At 40.5% G+C, this 16,907-nt stretch overlaps 1 protein-coding gene and 1 pseudogene across 1 annotated transcript in view; both read left to right on the top strand.

Annotated features, from left to right (window-relative positions):
- Positions 1-16,907, top strand: part of LOC146477750 (uncharacterized) — a 106,184-nt gene that overhangs the window by 30,783 nt on the left and 58,494 nt on the right. The window lies entirely within an intron of this gene.
- Positions 7,328-9,154, top strand: LOC146477751 (uncharacterized; annotated as a pseudogene).

Genomic DNA, 16,907 nt, shown 5'->3' with positions numbered 1-16,907 from the left:
GCTACATTAATTTATGCATTAAAATATGTCCTCCCCTGGTAGGGATGTATTGTTCTGATTGTCTTCAACAAAAGCGGCCCAATCAAAATCTGTTATTCGGGCACATATCACGAGAGAGGGGACCCACTCATCCCTTCCTGTGTGATGTCAAATCATTATTTGATTACGCGGGATGCCCTGAGGGGGCATACCGTGTCTTAAAACGGGTCGATTTCTTTTTTTTTTTCTTCGTAGTAGCTACAAATCGGTACATTAATTTATTCATTAAACTCTCCCCTCTCCTACTCGGGATGTATTGTTCTGATTGTCTTCAACAAAGGCAGGCCAATCAAAATCCATTCTTGTCGCTTATATCGTGAGGGAGGGGACCCACTCACCCCTACCTGTGTGACGTCAATGCATCATTTGATATATTTATTAATGACGGATTAAATAGTCGCGCCATATTGTTTTAACATGTTCTGGACTCAAGTGTGCCGTTTTCAAACGGAAATTTCACCATTTTGAAGCGGTAAATCGAAAGAATAACTTCTAAGAAGCACCCGACACGTACAACGGTGGAAATTAGTGAGTTCCTGGCGAAGGAATCGTGCTTTGTTTGACAGTCTTAGACCACGACGCGAGACTGAAAAGAGGTCATTGAGAAGCTTATGTTATCGTAATGGAATTTCACAAATTTTCCGTAGCCTCCCACGCAGACGTTCTTGGGGGTTCGTCACGCGTTCCTGCCCTAAGAACGTCTGCGTGGGAGGCTAAAATTTCCGGTGATAGTCTGAGTCGCGTATCACAAGGGAAACAACGTAACGCGATCGTCGTGACTTAAACTATTCCACTAGCAAGGATAGTCTTATCAATCGGCAAAGCATACAGTTGGAATAAATGAATCAGCCCCAGCATCACGCGTAATGCCAGTGTAGTAGGCATCTTGTTTATTCATTAAACCTTGATTAAATTCTAGTCTCTCCCAGAAGGGATTTATTGTTCTGATTGTCTTGAACAAAAACAGCCCAATCAAAATCTATTATCGGCACGTATATCACGAGGGAGGGGACCCACTTATCTCTACCTGTGTGACGTCAAAGCAAGTCATCATTTCGAAAAGTTGTTTTTGTTCAATGGCGGCCACATGTATGAATTTAAGACTTTGATCTGCCGTTTTCAGAGAGAAAACAAACCTTTTTCAAGCAGTAAATCGAAATAATAACTTCAAGGTAGTACTCGACAGCTGAAACGGTGGAAATTGGGAGAGTTCACAGCAAAGAAACTCCGCTTTAAAAAACAGATCGAATGATCAACGCGAAGGATTAGAGCTAGAGGAGGCCAGGCCAGTTCAGCGGGGTCATGACATTATTGCATAGTTATTTCTGGTATGATTCCTAGTAACACAACGATAAGTATCACGCAATGTATCTGAATAAAACCATTCAGACAATTATTTCAATTGCCAAGGGAGGATAGTTTTTAAATATCTGCGAAACATACAATGGGGAATAATTGGGGCTACATTAAGCATTCCGTGTAATGCCATTAGAGGGGCATCTTGTTAACTCATGATTGCGTGCATGTACAATGAACGAGTTATCATAATGTGGGGGAAATGTCACTCGCTCGTTCCACTGACCACTCAATGGGTATAAACTTTCAAATATAGCATACTCTCACGGCTCGCTTAAGTTTTTTTCCTCCTTCAATTATAACATTAATTTCACATTTTTTTTTTCTTTTGAGTTCGAAATTAAAAGAAATAGCCTAAAGAACACTCGATCGATGTATTTAGTCTTGGTATGTTTTTATTTTGGTGAGAAAAACTTCGCATTCCGCCGTTGAAAACTCCCCAAGGCCGAGATTGAAGCGAAGGCTCCTGAGTTCAAACTCCTGAGGTAATGGAGATATTTTTTTTCCCTTTTACTCGCCTTTAAAAGCCAACCACTTCAAGGCTCCAAACTGTTTTCAAAATTAAAACGTTCTTAAAAAAATACAAAACTATTTAAGAAGTTCAATCTCGCTGAGCGGAACGGCTAAAAATCTAAGCGGCGTAGATTGCGGAATAAGTGTCAAATACGATTTATATTTCGAGTCCTGGGCCAACCAAATACAATGCGAACAACGTTTTATACCTTTCAGGTCACCTCTCATTCCTGCATGGCGTTCACGAATCCTTCAGTGTAGGCTACTTTGATGCGAATACTGCTTTGTGGTTACCACTATTCATTTCTGCATTTCGAGTTGGCTCACAGGAGCCTTTGATACGTTCTACAATATGAAACAAGATTACCATGTCACTTGTATGTTCTATTCCCTGTTTGACCCATTGTAATGTTGAGAAATGTTATGGCCTTAATTTCTGCATGTATACTTTTTACGGGCAACGGTACTCGTACAGACTAAGATCAAAGGCTCCTGTGAGCCAACTCGTGAATACAGAAGTAAATAGTGGCAAGGTATAAAACATTGTTCACATTGTCTTTGGTTGGCCCAGGACTCGAAATATAAACCATAAAGGCTTAATAAGGGCCCTCGCGGGCATTTTATTCCCCATCCTACGCGGCTTAGATTTTTGGCCGTTTCCCTCAGCGAGATTGAGCTCCTTGAATAGTTTCGTGTTTTTTAAGAAAGTTTCAATTTTAAAAATTGTTTGGAGCCTTTGGAGTGGTTAGCTTTTAAAGGGGAAAAGGAAAAAGAAAAAAAGAAAAAAAAATTGAGCCCGGGATCCATTACTTCTAAGTCAGCGCACCACGCCACTACACAACATGCCCAAGACTCCTGAAGGAAAGAGTAATTTTCGTATTTATGAGTTGTTGAGGGTGTCCAACTATGTGGCACCCGTAGCGCTACGATTTTAACGGTCAAATTACTTCGGACCGCCGAAAAAAAAAAAAAAAACGCGAATGAGTAGGGAACACCGTCAGACGTTTCTCCATTGTATTTTCTCCTTCCATTTTGCACAAAACCCCTGTTGACTTGGACGAATCTCGGCCTTGAGCAGCTTTCAACGCGGTGCTTCCAGTCCCAAAATAAAAACGTGCGAAGATTATGTGCATCAATTGAGTGTTTTTTGGGCTATTTCTTTTAATTTCGAACTCCAAAAGCCGTGAATTTTTATAATTGAAGGTGGGGAGAACCTAAAGCGAGCCGTGAGAGTACGAGCTGGTACGCCACATTTCAAAGTTTACGACCAGCGACCGAGTTTCATTTCCCCACATTACGCTAAGTCGTTCATTGCGCATCCGTGAAAGTTTACGACAGGTTGACCGACTGAGTGACATTCCTCCACATAACGATAACTCGTTCATTGCGTATTTGCGTATTCACGAGTTAAAAATGGCAACTGTCACAAAGAGTCTGGGATGAGGTTGAAGCTGTGTCCTCTATTACTTGAAAGCAGCTATGTTGGTGCATGAACGCAAAGCGAAATCTTGATACATGTATCTACGCTGCTATCCCCAGACAAGTTTATTGAAGGGCAGTGTTAAGAAAAAGTAATGGGATTGCTCTTGTTACTTTAGTTGGTATTCAAGTTTTAAATGTTACAGCGCCTTTCAATAACATGGCGACTCTGATCATGAAATCCCACCGTCTGTCAATCATGATTAAGGAGACAACAACGGGACACCATTAACACTTAAAACTGACAAAATGGATCGAAATCTGCCAATCCCAACATGTTGGGTCTTAAGCTGAATGTCTCTGTTTTCTAAGACGTTTTCTGGCAGAGAGCTGAAAGCATGACAGTGGCTGAGTCTTCGCTGTTCACTTGTTATTGAAATGCCCGTTTAACAACCACTATGTTTCCATGTTTGAGTGGATGCAACGTCTGGCAATGTAACATTAGAATTCGAAGTTGGGAGGTTATTCAGTTTTTATTTTGCACTCAGAACAAATTCATGCAGTGTATTTTGACACCAAGCTTGCGCAAATCAAAGTGAAAATTCCTATACAAGCAGTATGTTAAAAGTCATGGTCTCAGTAAACTGTTCGACGCAGAGAACAACTTTGACTGTGATTGCTGTTTTGTTGTAGGGCAAGATAACCCTGTTGTCAGACTTCTAAAAGCAGAGTATAAAAGGCGGTCTCTTTTGAGACCCCTCCTTTGGGAGAGCACCTTGAAGTTACCTCTTGAAGGTGTCTATACAAGACTGAAAATGCTATCAAGACGAAAAACAGACTTTCGGCTAGAAAATAACGAAGTGGCCATGTATGACATCTTCAACACCTTTGGAATGCGGTATCATACGATATTCCCAGGAGGTGTTCAGCTTAAAAATACTGAAGTGGAGATGTATGACATCTTTAACACTTTAATTAAAGGAGAAGATTCCACAGTGCTGGTGGAGGGAAGCCCAGGAATTGGCAAGACAACTTTCTGCCTTAAAATAGCCTATGATTGGTCAAATGGAAAAATTCCGGAAGGGTGTTCATTTCCTGAATTTAATAATGTGTTACTTCTGAAATGCCGGGACATTGATGGAGACATTATAAAAGCCATCGATGAACAACTTCTACCTGAAGATGACGACGTCAAGAAAGAGTTAAGGGATTACATCCAGGATATCCATAACCAAGAACAAGTTCTAATAATTTTGGATGGCCTTGATGAGTTACCTGTAGGTGCTGAACATCACGTAGATAGATTGCTTCACAGACGAATGTTTCCATTCTGCTTTCTTCTGGCGACGTCGCGTCAAGAGAGAGGAATAGAATTGAGACAGAACGTTAACTTTGATGTCCTTTTGCAAATAGAAGGATTTACTGACAAAGATGCCTTTGAGTATATCAGGAAGCACTTCAGACTTTTGGGGCCCGAACATTTCTCAAAAGGAGAGAGGCTTATCAAAGCAATCGAGGAAAACTCTTTCCTCCATGCTTTACCAAACAATCCACTGAATTTGCTCCTTCTCTGTGTAGTTTTTGAGGACTACGAGGGAGAACTTCCATCTCGCCGTACTGAGCTCTATCAGATTATTGTTCGATGCATTTTACGAAGATTCTGTGCAAAAAATAAGTTGCAAGCTCCCCAGGATGACGAGGCTCTTGAGAAGGAATTTGAACAGAGTTTACTTGCACTGGGAGAGTTAGCTTGGAAATGCCTGTTAGAAGATCGTCCGTCTTTTCGTGAAGGAGAACTTGCAAAATTTGAAGAGATGTATAAAGATCTGGCAGCTCGGATATCAGGTTTCGTTTTCAAGGAAGCCAGTCTGAAAAAGATCAACCCACAACACGAATACCACTTCTTCCATAAAACATTCCAAGAACACTTGGCCGCACGACATCTGGCATTTCTGTTATTGAAGAAAGACGTCAATATCTTCATAGAGTTTCACTTAGACTTCCATAGGCATATTGTAGTAAAATACCGGCAAGTGTTTCTGTTTCTTGCTGGTATACTGGGTGAGGAAGCGAGTATCCTTTTCAGACAGATTGGTGAGAAGCTGAAGAGTGACAACTGGGACTGGCTCAAGTGCGAAAAGGAGGAGGGAACGTTTTTTACGGAAAGTTTCAGTGAAAGTGGAAATGCTGAAGAAGTGGCGATGACTCTTTTTTCCTTCATTCCTTTCCCTTTAACTGTGGATGTGAGGGGACGCGACGACTATTCTTATTCTGGTTTTTTTGAGGTTGCAAAATACTGCCGGAACTTTTCACAATTACGGCATCCTGTTCATTTATCTGTGTGTTGTGATAAAGGTGATGAAGATTATGAAGATGATGATGAAGTAAATTCTGCTTTTGATTACCTGAAATCCTGTCCAAAACTACAGAGTTTGTTAGTTTCCGGATTAAAATATCTCGGAAACGCCTTTTACGATGGCTTAAGTCAAAACTCGACTTTAACGTTAGTTACTCTTAGAACTTTTCAAAGCCTCCCTCGTGGCATAGCTGATATTGTTGGTTACAGTTTGGCTGCAAGCAACACCTTGACGTCCGTGACGTTTGAACTGTTTAATGAGTGGGGTGAGGCTTGGGCCAGAGCTCTTGAAAAAAGGTTGTCTGCGGATACACCATTGAAGTCAGTTGTCCTCAAGATTTATGGTTCATTAAGTGACACTGCAATACTGGCCTTGAAAAGAATTTTACTTAACACATCTTTGACCTCTGTTCTCATCACTATTTTTGGAGAGATGCAAGATTCATTAGCTACTGCCCTTTGTGAAGGACTTTCAGAACAAGCCGTTTTGAAATCTTTTACTTTGATTGTTTTCGGAAGCCTGAGTGAATCAGGCATCGTGTTCTTAAAAAGAGGTTTCTTACAAAATTGCTCCGTGGATGCTTTGGAAGTAAAAGTCTTTGGTGAACTCCCTGACAACTGGGCGAATGTTCTTAAAGGTATAATTTCAGCAAACAAAGCAAAGCAGTCGTGCACTTTCCACCCGGATACCAGTGGAAACATTGCCGCTGCTAAGGTCGCTTGTCTTACTCCTGTTTTGGCCAAGAGCGGTTTTAATTTAGAACAGACATTGAACGTCTGGGGTGAGTTGAGCTGTGAAGTTATAGAAGCTGTCGGGAGACTCTTGGTGAATTCCACACCGTATCGACTCACTCTAAACATTCACGGAAATGTACTTGATGACGTTGCAAGCAGTCTTACGAGTTGCCTGAAAATAGAAAAGTGTGTACACGCCGTTACTTTCAACATTTGGGGAAATTTGACCACTAACGGGAAGGCTGCTATTGAGCGGTTTTCAGGTGCCAACCACAATGCGAACTTAAAGGTGATTGTCCATGACTTAATATCAGACTGTTCTCCCTGTGGCCTTCATTTCTGTATTGATAATCCCTCGTTATTACCTTCGGTATTCACGAAAGTGAAGGATACTGGAACAAGTGAACTTAGTCTCACAATCAGTGGCGTGAGTGATTACTGGGCACAGGGTCTGAATGACGGTTTAACAAACAGCACGTCATTAACAACACTTGCTCTTACAATCGAAAACTGCCGTGGCGAGAACGTAGGGTGGATGCAACATCTGCTTGAAGTAGTGTTGGAAAACGCCTCCTTAGCTACACTCGCTCTCACTCTTACATTATATTCCCTCACTGACGAAGAAATAGACCTCAGCAACAGTTTAGCGAAAAACCTGTCTTTAACGGCACTCTCCCTTACCATCAACAGCCACATTGGCAACAGATCTAGATATTTCCTTTGGCTACTTCTGCATCGTGGTTTGGCGTCAAACGAGTCATTACATACACTTACTCTTACAATCAACAACTACAGTGGCACGGCTGAAGACTGGATACGGGGTCTGGGTGTTGGTTTGGCGTTAAACAAGTCATTACATACACTCACTCTTGCAATCAGCAACTACAGTCGCACGGGTGGAGACCGTCTATGGGATCTGGGTGGCACGGGTGGAGACTGGATACGGGATCTGGGTGATGGTTTGGCATCAAACAAGTCATTACATACACTCACTCTTACAATCAACAACTACAGTGACACGGGTGGTGGCTTGATACAGGATCTGGATCAAGGTTTGGCGTCAAACAAGTCATTACATACACTTACTCTTACAATCAACGACTACAGTGGCACGGGTGGTGGCTTGTTACAGGATCTGGATCAAGGTTTGGCGTCAAACAAGTCATTACATACACTCACTCTTACAATCAACAACTGCAGTGACGTAGGCTGGATACTGGGTCTGGGTGATGGTTTGGCGTCAAACGAGTCATTACATACATTTACTCTTACAATCAACTACTACAGAGGCACGGGTGGATACTGGATACAGGGTCTGGGTGATGGTTTGGCATCAAACAAGTCATTACATACACTTACTCTTACAATCAACAACTACAGTGGCACGGGTGGAGACTGGATACTGGGTCTGGGTCATGGTTTGGCGTCAAACGAGTCATTACATACACTCACTCTTGCACTCAACAACTACAGTCGCTCGGGTAGAGTCTCAACGCATGATGTGGGTTATGGTTTGGCGTCAAACGAGTCATTACATACACTCTTACAATCAACAACTACAGTGGCACGGGTGGAGACTGGATACTGGGTCTGAGTGATGGTTTGGCATCAAACGAGTCATTACATACACTCACTCTTACAATCAACTACTACAGTGGCACGGGTGGATACTGGATACAGGGTCTGGGTCATGGTTTGGCATCAAACAAGTCATTACATACACTCACTCTTACAATCAACGACTACAGTGGCACAGGTGGAGACTTGATACAGGGTCTGGGTGATGGTTTGGCATCAAACAAGTCATTACATACACTTACTCTTACAATCAACAACTACAGTGGCACGGGTGGAGACTGGATACGGGGTCTGGGTGATGGTTTGGCGTCAAACGAGTCATTACATACACTCACTCTTACAATCAACAGCTACAGTAGCACGGGTGGAGACTGGATACAGGGTCTGGGTGATGGTATTGCATTAAACGAGTCATTACATACACTTACGCTTACAATCAACAACTACAGTGCGACGGGTGGAGGCTGGATACAGGGTCTGGGTGATGGTTTGGCATCAAACAAGTCATTACATACACTTACTCTTACAATCAACAACTACAGTGGCACGGCTGAAGTCTTGTTAACGGATCTGGGTGATGGCTTCGCCAGAAATAAGTCATTAACAACTCTCAGTATCACAGTCAATAGCTGCAGTGAAGTGAGTGAAGATCAGTTACTGGAACTGTGCAATAATCTGGCAAAAAGTGACACATTAACTACACTGAGTTTGACAATCAACGACCACAGTTCTACAAGTAGAGGCCTTGGATGTGATCTTAGCAAGTGTTTTGCAGACTGTAAGTCATTAATTACATTAAGTTTAACGGTAAGCCTGTATGGAGAGGAACCTGTGTGCTAAAACCTGCCACTCCGTGAGCAAAGTGAAAGTAAATTCACCCAATTAAATTCAACAACGAAGGCGTGTATCCATAACTGGATTGACGCATGCGCTGCATCCATACAATCATGATAACACGAACAAGTTACATTGAGCTAAGGAAATTTGTTCTTGGTCGCTAATAAAGAAGAAAACTTTCTTGAAGAACTGGAAAGATGGAAAACGATTTCGGAGCACGTAAATTTAGTCGACACAGAAGTTAAATCTTTATATTGGAGTGAAATCAAGTCGCTCTTAATAAGAAAACGAAACGACAAATAGCGGCGGGAATAATTCAAAGCCCACTGTGGGGAGCACGTAAGGAGCTTAGCAAGAACTTAGCAAGAACAAGACAAACCTCAGATTGCAGATTCTCTAAGGTAAACAAGTTTGTAACGCTAATATAAAATCAATAGCAGCTAGGGAAAGGGTAAGGGACCGTTCATTTTTTATGAGCATGGGGGGGCTGGTGGGATTTGGTTAATTGCCACTACGAAACTGTATGACCCCCCCCTAGCATGCAATTTTTTTCCACATGGCCCCCCCCCAGCAGAACTATTTTTTTCTGATGACCCCCCCCCCCCCTCCCGCCCAACCAGAAACAAATCATACTCCTAACTTTAACAAAACGCTTATGTACTGTTTATATCAAAGATAAACGTAATTGTTACTGTGATTTCTTTACAGTACTATTAACAAGTAACCGTTCTCTACTTAGGTAAAGATTTCTCTTGTTTAAAAAAACGTTTTATAGATAGCAACACGTTTACGGCAACGACAAACCCTAAATTTCCATTTAGATTCTCAAAGAAACTATAAAAATTAATCAAGCAAATGGTTAACGTGAAATTACTCCCCTTAGAGTAGAAACAATTAATACACGTACAGATTTGACTAACAAAATACGGATCGAAGCATACCAATCAACGATTACGAGTCATATTAAACAGAAAAAAACAGCGGACGCACAGATATCAGTCGCGTAGGTAAGGGTTAGATAGGGGTGTTCGTTGAGCCCCAAATCTTACTTACTAGGGGGGTCCGGGGGCATGCTCCCCCGGAAATTTTTGAAAATCTAGGTTCCCAGAAACCTCATTTCCTGCATTTTGAGACCCATTTTAGGCAAATCACAAATTTGTTTTACAGCAGCTTTTTGAGCTATATACATCATTCCTACGGCATAATTGTTTCAACTTAAACAAGAAAGTTCAATGTACATTCCGCGCCCTGTCGAGTTCTGATAGCTATTCGATCTACTGTTAGTCATACACCAAGCTGGTAAACTGCATCATTCTCGGGTGTAGGCCTTCGAACAAATTGACTATCTCGTCAAAATTGACAGGCATATCATATTTGATATGCATTAGAACCAGGGCAGACATTCTACTCTCTCGCATGGTACACCTCACGTAATTGCTCAACCTTCTCATTAAGTGCTTTTTCTTCCGCCATTACTGATCTGTAAAGGGGGTTCGTTCGAACCCCTCGAACCCCCCCTCCTACGCGCCTGGATATTAAAGTACTGCTATTAAAAATGACAGTTACAAGCTTTTCTGAAGATGGCTTACGGCTCAGATTTACCGTCAACTGAAGTCACCAACAACAGTTCTATTATTAAAACTAATCTGGATGTTCACACTAGGCATACTACTGAGTCTACTGATACTCCTGGGTTCAAATAATTTACTAATCAACAGTCTTTATAAAAGTGAGTACTATTAAAAAGAACATTAAACAATCTATTGATATAGTTCAGAGTACAACCACTTTGTAGAAAACTACTCCCCCAAGGATGATTCAATAGTGAGACTGATACGTTTTTATATTAATTTGAACTTGTACAAACATAGGTGTCTACCTCAGTTTATATTCATTATTGCTTTTCCAACAGATATGCTTCATTTCCTCAGTTGTTGTTAATATAAAATGCAGATTTCGACCTCAGTATGTAAAACAAATTAAAAGTGGTTAGGAAAATCGCATTAAATAAAATTGAAATAATATTCAATTTCTTCATCTGTTTCTGTGTTGAGCCACTTTCAATTTCCCCTACTAGCCAATTATTTCTGGTGACCCCCCCCCCTCTTTCACTCATTTTTTTTTGGTAGCCCCCCCCCTTTAGTGCCATTTTTTTTCTCGTGGCCCCCCCCTAAATCCCACCAGCCCCCCCATGCTCATAAAAAATGAACGGTCCCTAATTTCCGTCTTATCGGACAATGAAAACTTTTTTTTATAGACAGAAAAAGTTCGTTGGACGATAGCGATCCAACGCGTCCAACTTAAATTAACTCTAAAAGAAGTTGAAATGATTTTCAAAACGGCGCAAAATACGGTTCGCTCACCCTTGTTTTTTTTTATACCGTTTTCTGTCAACTTTGTTATAAACGGATTGGTCTGAGTAACCAGACGACGTTTTCTCCGTTCCACCACTTGTTTCCGTTCGAAACCGCGTCTGTTTCATCCTTTTAGCTGTGCGTCTATCGAGTTATGGACACTTGAAAAGTTTTAAGCGCACTTGAGAAATGGTGAAGAGTATCAACCTTGCTTAGCAGAGTCATTAGCCTTTTAAGCCCTAACATCAAACCGCAAATTCTCCTTATTGGCGTCTTCATATTTGTTGTGCTATTTGTTGGGAGAAATTGTTCAAAATCAGTTTATCTTTCGGTGATCATACCGTAAACTGCCGCTTATGAGCCCCCCCCCCCCCCCTCCCTCCCCTTATCAGCCCTCCCGGTTATAGGCGCATCTACCTCTAAACGAAAAAATACATCCGATTATAAGCCCCCCCCCCCTCCCCCCGGATATAAGCCCCCGTCTAGTTTCGTTGGTGTTGTTGGTTTTAATTTTGTTCGGAATATTGACGTTTTTAGGCTTAATTAAAAACCAGCAAATGTAAAGCCAATTTCGGTCAACACTGCTCTAGCTCGTTTGAAAACGGTTTTTTTATTCCGGTTATAAGCCCCCTCGGATATAAGCCCCCCCGTTTGTAAGGCCATGTAAAACCCCTTACGAAGTTGTATTAGCCCAGGGCTTATAAGCGGCAGTTTACGGTATTTCAAGGAGGACAACGCTACTGATCTCCATAGGGGCTTAAAGGGTTAACTGTCTCCTGTCTTTAAATTTGCCTCTGTGTTAATTGTGTTTGTCAAAGGTAACGGCGCTCCTTTTGTTGAGTAGTTTAATTTTGGACTTGTTGAACTGGAACTAGCTTGTAATTGATCTTATGCAGGGAATTATCGTTAAACAAACCTACAATACGATACGATAATGTAGATTGATTGAAGGGAATCCCTGCATAAGCCTTCGTTTTTAAACCAGCTCCATTTCTCAGCTCAAAATACGTTATTTTGTATTTACCAATGGTGGCCGCGCTTGCTTGATTAATGACCCAGGAGTGGAATGAAATCTTGACAGATTAAGAGTTATCAATGATCCTTTCAACCAGACACCAAGCCAAATTCTTCATTTTTTGTGTAGTAAGTGATGTAAGAGGTTCAAGCATTTGGGGAAAATTCTGTGTACCGTGACGAAAGCAGGTTAGTTTTGAAAAGTTGGAGGCTGGGTATAAAATGCAGTCCGAGATAAAATCTGATTAAACATTTGCTATTAGATGTGAGGCAAGTGCAAAGGAGATTAACGTGTTGGACACAATCGTGTGGATATTAAGAAAATCAAACTCGGCCCGAGTCTGACTTTCACTCCAAAGTGTATCTAAAACTCAAAATTTAAGAAAATATTAAAATTCAATTTATCAAACAGAAGACAAGGAAAAACACCACGGGAAAGTGGTGTTTAGTAGCTTTGATTGATTGGTCACATGTGAGAAATTTCATCCACAGACTCAAAAGCTAGAACCACCTCGTGTAGCTACAGCACCACAGGAAAGTAATGCTTAGTAGCTTTCATTTGAATGGTCACATTTGAGGATTTTATCCACAAACTCAAAAGGTAGAACCACCTTGTGAAGCATTGCTGTGGGAGTGGAAGAGTTTACGGTTTTCTTGAAAAGTGTCATTGTATATTTAGAATCTATCAAAGTTCCCCGCAGAGATGCTTCTCTTCCTGTCGATCCCAACACGTGGCATGTAATGCAAATGCATGGTTATGTTGTTGTTTTATTGTGCACATGCCTTGTACTGTTACCCTGGCCGTTTCTAATTGCGCACAAGGCTGGATGAAGAATTTTATCTCGGTCTGCAGTCGATACTCAGTCTGAAGTCTGCAGCGTAAGGGGAGTCGATATTGATGCCACATAGTCGATACCTGGGAGTGTTCAAGTATCGATACTTGTGAACGACACAGGTTTTGTTTCGATGCCGTTAAACTGACAACGTCAAAGAAGCGTGATGTGTATTCCACATAACGTTGGAGGAATTTTAATTCTTACTGCTCTCATGCATAACCTTTTTTTGCGGAAGAATTTTACTGATCTCTTGGCAACACAGCAACTTGAGCGTTCTCTACTCGTTTAAGCCTGGGTTGTACCGACGGTAATGACGTCATAGTACAAGTCTGGAGCAAAGACGTCACAGTATCGATATAAAAAAGTGCTAAGTATCGGGTAATATCTCACGAATATCGTATCGCATGTGAAGCTGGTATCGGTTCACTGTTACCTGCAGACTACCGAAGTATTAATTGAAAATGAAAGTCCGTTGTCATGGTTTAAATGTGAATTTGTTGTTGGGGTGACTGTGGGGTTTCTCTTGTCTCATGATTCCCAAATGGATCGGTTTGTTAAAGAAATTACCTTTCAAGTGTAAGTAATGTAAATAGCTGTTGAAGACCGTGAAATTCAAAGCAGCTGAATTGTATTTTAACAGTTTAGAAAAGAAGACACAAATCGAGAAGGTTTTGTCTTCTCTCTATGATCCTTGTACTGGCAAATCTCCTGTAATTTAAGTACGGGGAAAAAAATTTTCTTGCCAAATGTTACTGCTTTCATTAAGCAAAGTGTAACCAACGTGAACATTATTTCATACTATGTCGTGCTGTACAAACCAAAGACATGGTATAAGTTTTGTAGTTAGGTAGAAAGCAATTGTATAGCCGTACATACTTTTACCAGGGTGCATTTGGTACCTCAATTGTACATAGACGTTAAGGCAGATTTAACATTTTAGAACCAGAAGACACAAATTCAGAAGATTTTGTCTTTTTTCTATAATCCTAGTACTGTTAAATCTCTTGCAATTCAGGTACGGCGTGAAATTGTTTCTTGCCAAATTTCATTGGTTTTATTAAGTGTAACAAATGAGTACATTATATCAGAGACATGGTATAAGTTTTGTAGTTAGGTAGAAAGCAAATGTACCACCGTACATATTTCAAACTTGGGGTGTTTCAATCTGGTACCTCAATTATACATAGACGTTAATGAACTTGAAGTTCAAGGCAGATTTAACATTTTAGAACCAGAAGACACAAATTCAGAAGGTTTTGTCTTTTTTTCTATAATCCTTGTGCTGTTAAATCTCCTATAATTTGAGGTACGGCATGAAATTGTTTCTTGCCAAATGTTATTGTTTTCATTAAGTTAAGTGTAACTAACGAGAACATTATTTCATGCTATGTCGTGCTGTACAAACCAAAGACATGGTATAAATTTTGTAGTTAGGTAGATAGCAATTGTACAGCCGTACTTATTTCAAACGTGGGGTACATTTGGTACCTCAATTGTACATAGACATTAAAGAACGTGAAAGTTAAAGCTGATTTGACAGTTTAGAATCAGAAGACACAAATTAAGAAGATTGTGTCTTTTTCTATTATCCTTGTAACGCAATTGGAGGGTTGAATGTTTTGTGCCAAGTGACTTTTACCAAGTAGATTACAAGAGACAAAATATGAAATTGACTCCGAGAAACGAATTCGGAGTAAAATGTAATATTAGAATTTTATTAAACCATTTGAAGTTTAAATGCTTGAGTATGATATCTGTATTTGAGTAACAGATCAACGTGAAAGCTTCCTCAAATACCAATTGGTCCATCAGAACATAAGCGAAGGGAACAAAGAAACTCGTCAATTGAAGGAATTTGTGTATATCTGCTGTTTGATTTACAGAGATCAACATAGAATTTCTCCTTTTCAAACTCATTAATAATTCATGTAGAGAAAACAAATGAAATCACTACTGTGAAGGAGATTTGGAAATGTGATCGTAATTATCCTAAAATTTAGTGAACGGTTGCTTTGAATGTTTTCATAAACTATTAATGGTTTGAGAAGTTACATGAAACACACGAAAGAGTGTTTGATGCGATTTTTAAACACCTCGAATAGTTGGCTGAAAAAGCGAGGCGCATTTCTCGTTGTTTTAAAATCGTATGAAACACTTTTCCTTGTGTTTAATATATAACTTACAATACCAACACATTTCACAGCAGGGAGATGGTGACGATACGAAATTCATCAACCAGGGCGCATTTTCTCCATGTGCCAGCTTAAAATTAACCTTGAAAGAGCTGAATGGACACCGGGCGAGGACAAAATGTGATACACTTTTGTTTTTGGTGATGTTTTTGTTAATTGTCCATTGCAAGTTTTTCTTCGTTTGTTTAGGTTTTCCTTTGTTGCGCTCTGATTGGTTAAAACAAAGTCGCACCCTTTTCTCCACCGATTAGAAGTGAAACCAAGTCACAGGAATATCCCGCGCCTCTTTTAGTTTAATGGAACATTTCGAATTCTGATTATTTTATTGTTTTTTTTGTTTGTTTGTTTTTTTTTGTTTGTTTTTTTTGTTGTTTTGTAAAACGTTGATTCGGTTTGACGACAAGGTTAAAAGCCATTGATTTGAGCCAACGCTGAAGCAAGTCCTGTTTCGTATCAAAGGAAAGCACTTGAAAATAATTTGGCCATTTCCGAGTTGCTGTGAACCTCAATATGAAAGCGAGGGTAAGAGCAAAACGTTTCATATGCCTTTAGCCTCGCTTTCATGATAAGGTTCAAAGCAATTCGGAAATGGTCTATCGTTTTGAAAATATGAATTGGAAGTACCTGTGCCCCGTTTGATCTTATTGCCCTGAAATGGTGCTCGGCCATGGACCCTTGTACTAATGGACCTTTTTATTGTTGCAATGGCGACAAGCGGAGCACTGCGACGGCAAAGAACGTGGACCACTGTGCCGGGCGCGGGCCTTAACTCTAATGTTGATATGATACTCGTAGGCTGTTTTACGTTTGATCTAGGGGCCCTGAAATAGTGCTTGGACATGGGCCCTTGTATTAACGGACCTTTTTATTGGTGCAATGACAGCAAGCAGAGCACTGCGACGGCCAAGAACGTGGATCACTGTGCCGGGCACGAGCCTTAACTCTAATGTTGATACTCGCAGGCCGTTTGATCTTGGTGCCCTGCCTTAGCATTAGTAATGTTAATACTTGTCCGCCATTCCAGGGTACGGGCGCTAGTCTGCGCACAGTTTGCTGACTGCACCAACTTTTCCTGCGCCTCGGTTTCTAAATTAACAAAATTTACGAAATGGTCAACAGAAGAAAAAAGGTTTTCTCTTTATACCTTCAAAAAACATTTTTGCTATCCTCAATTACTCGAACTATATGCAATTTCTCCTGCTTTCCGCTTTTACGTAATTCAGCCACAGATAATTCGACTTTTTCATGTCGCTATAATAAGTGGTGTGATTATTTTCTTGGTTCAAGTTATTGAGATTCAACTGTGCAAAAATTCATCATTGAAGCTTTCTGGTCAAACTCAAGTTATGCCGGTTTCGTTTGTGTCTCATTCTTTTTGAAAACTGAAGAAAAACGATTTTTTGACATTTTCGCATTTTTTCTGCTGAAGCGTTTAGAGCTGACTTTATTCAGTTTTTGTACCATGAAGAAACTCGGACGGTGAGGGTAAAAAGTGGAAAGATTTGCGGATGGGTATGTGGCATGGCGTGCGGAATGGCATAATTATGCGAAATACGATTTACGGGGAATAAATTAACTGAAGAGCGCATCTTGTTTTCGCGCCAATTTTATAAGAGCAGCAGTTTTTTCGATGTTGCGGACTATTAAACAAACAAACAAACAACAGATCGAGGATTAG

Source organism: Pavona decussata, unplaced genomic scaffold, assembly GCF_977016875.1.
Source record: "Pavona decussata unplaced genomic scaffold, jaPavDecu1.1 SCAFFOLD_69, whole genome shotgun sequence".
Lineage (NCBI taxonomy): Eukaryota > Metazoa > Cnidaria > Anthozoa > Scleractinia > Agariciidae > Pavona > Pavona decussata.
Note: the sequence above shows the minus strand (reverse complement) of the source record. Positions and strands in the feature narration are given on the sequence as shown.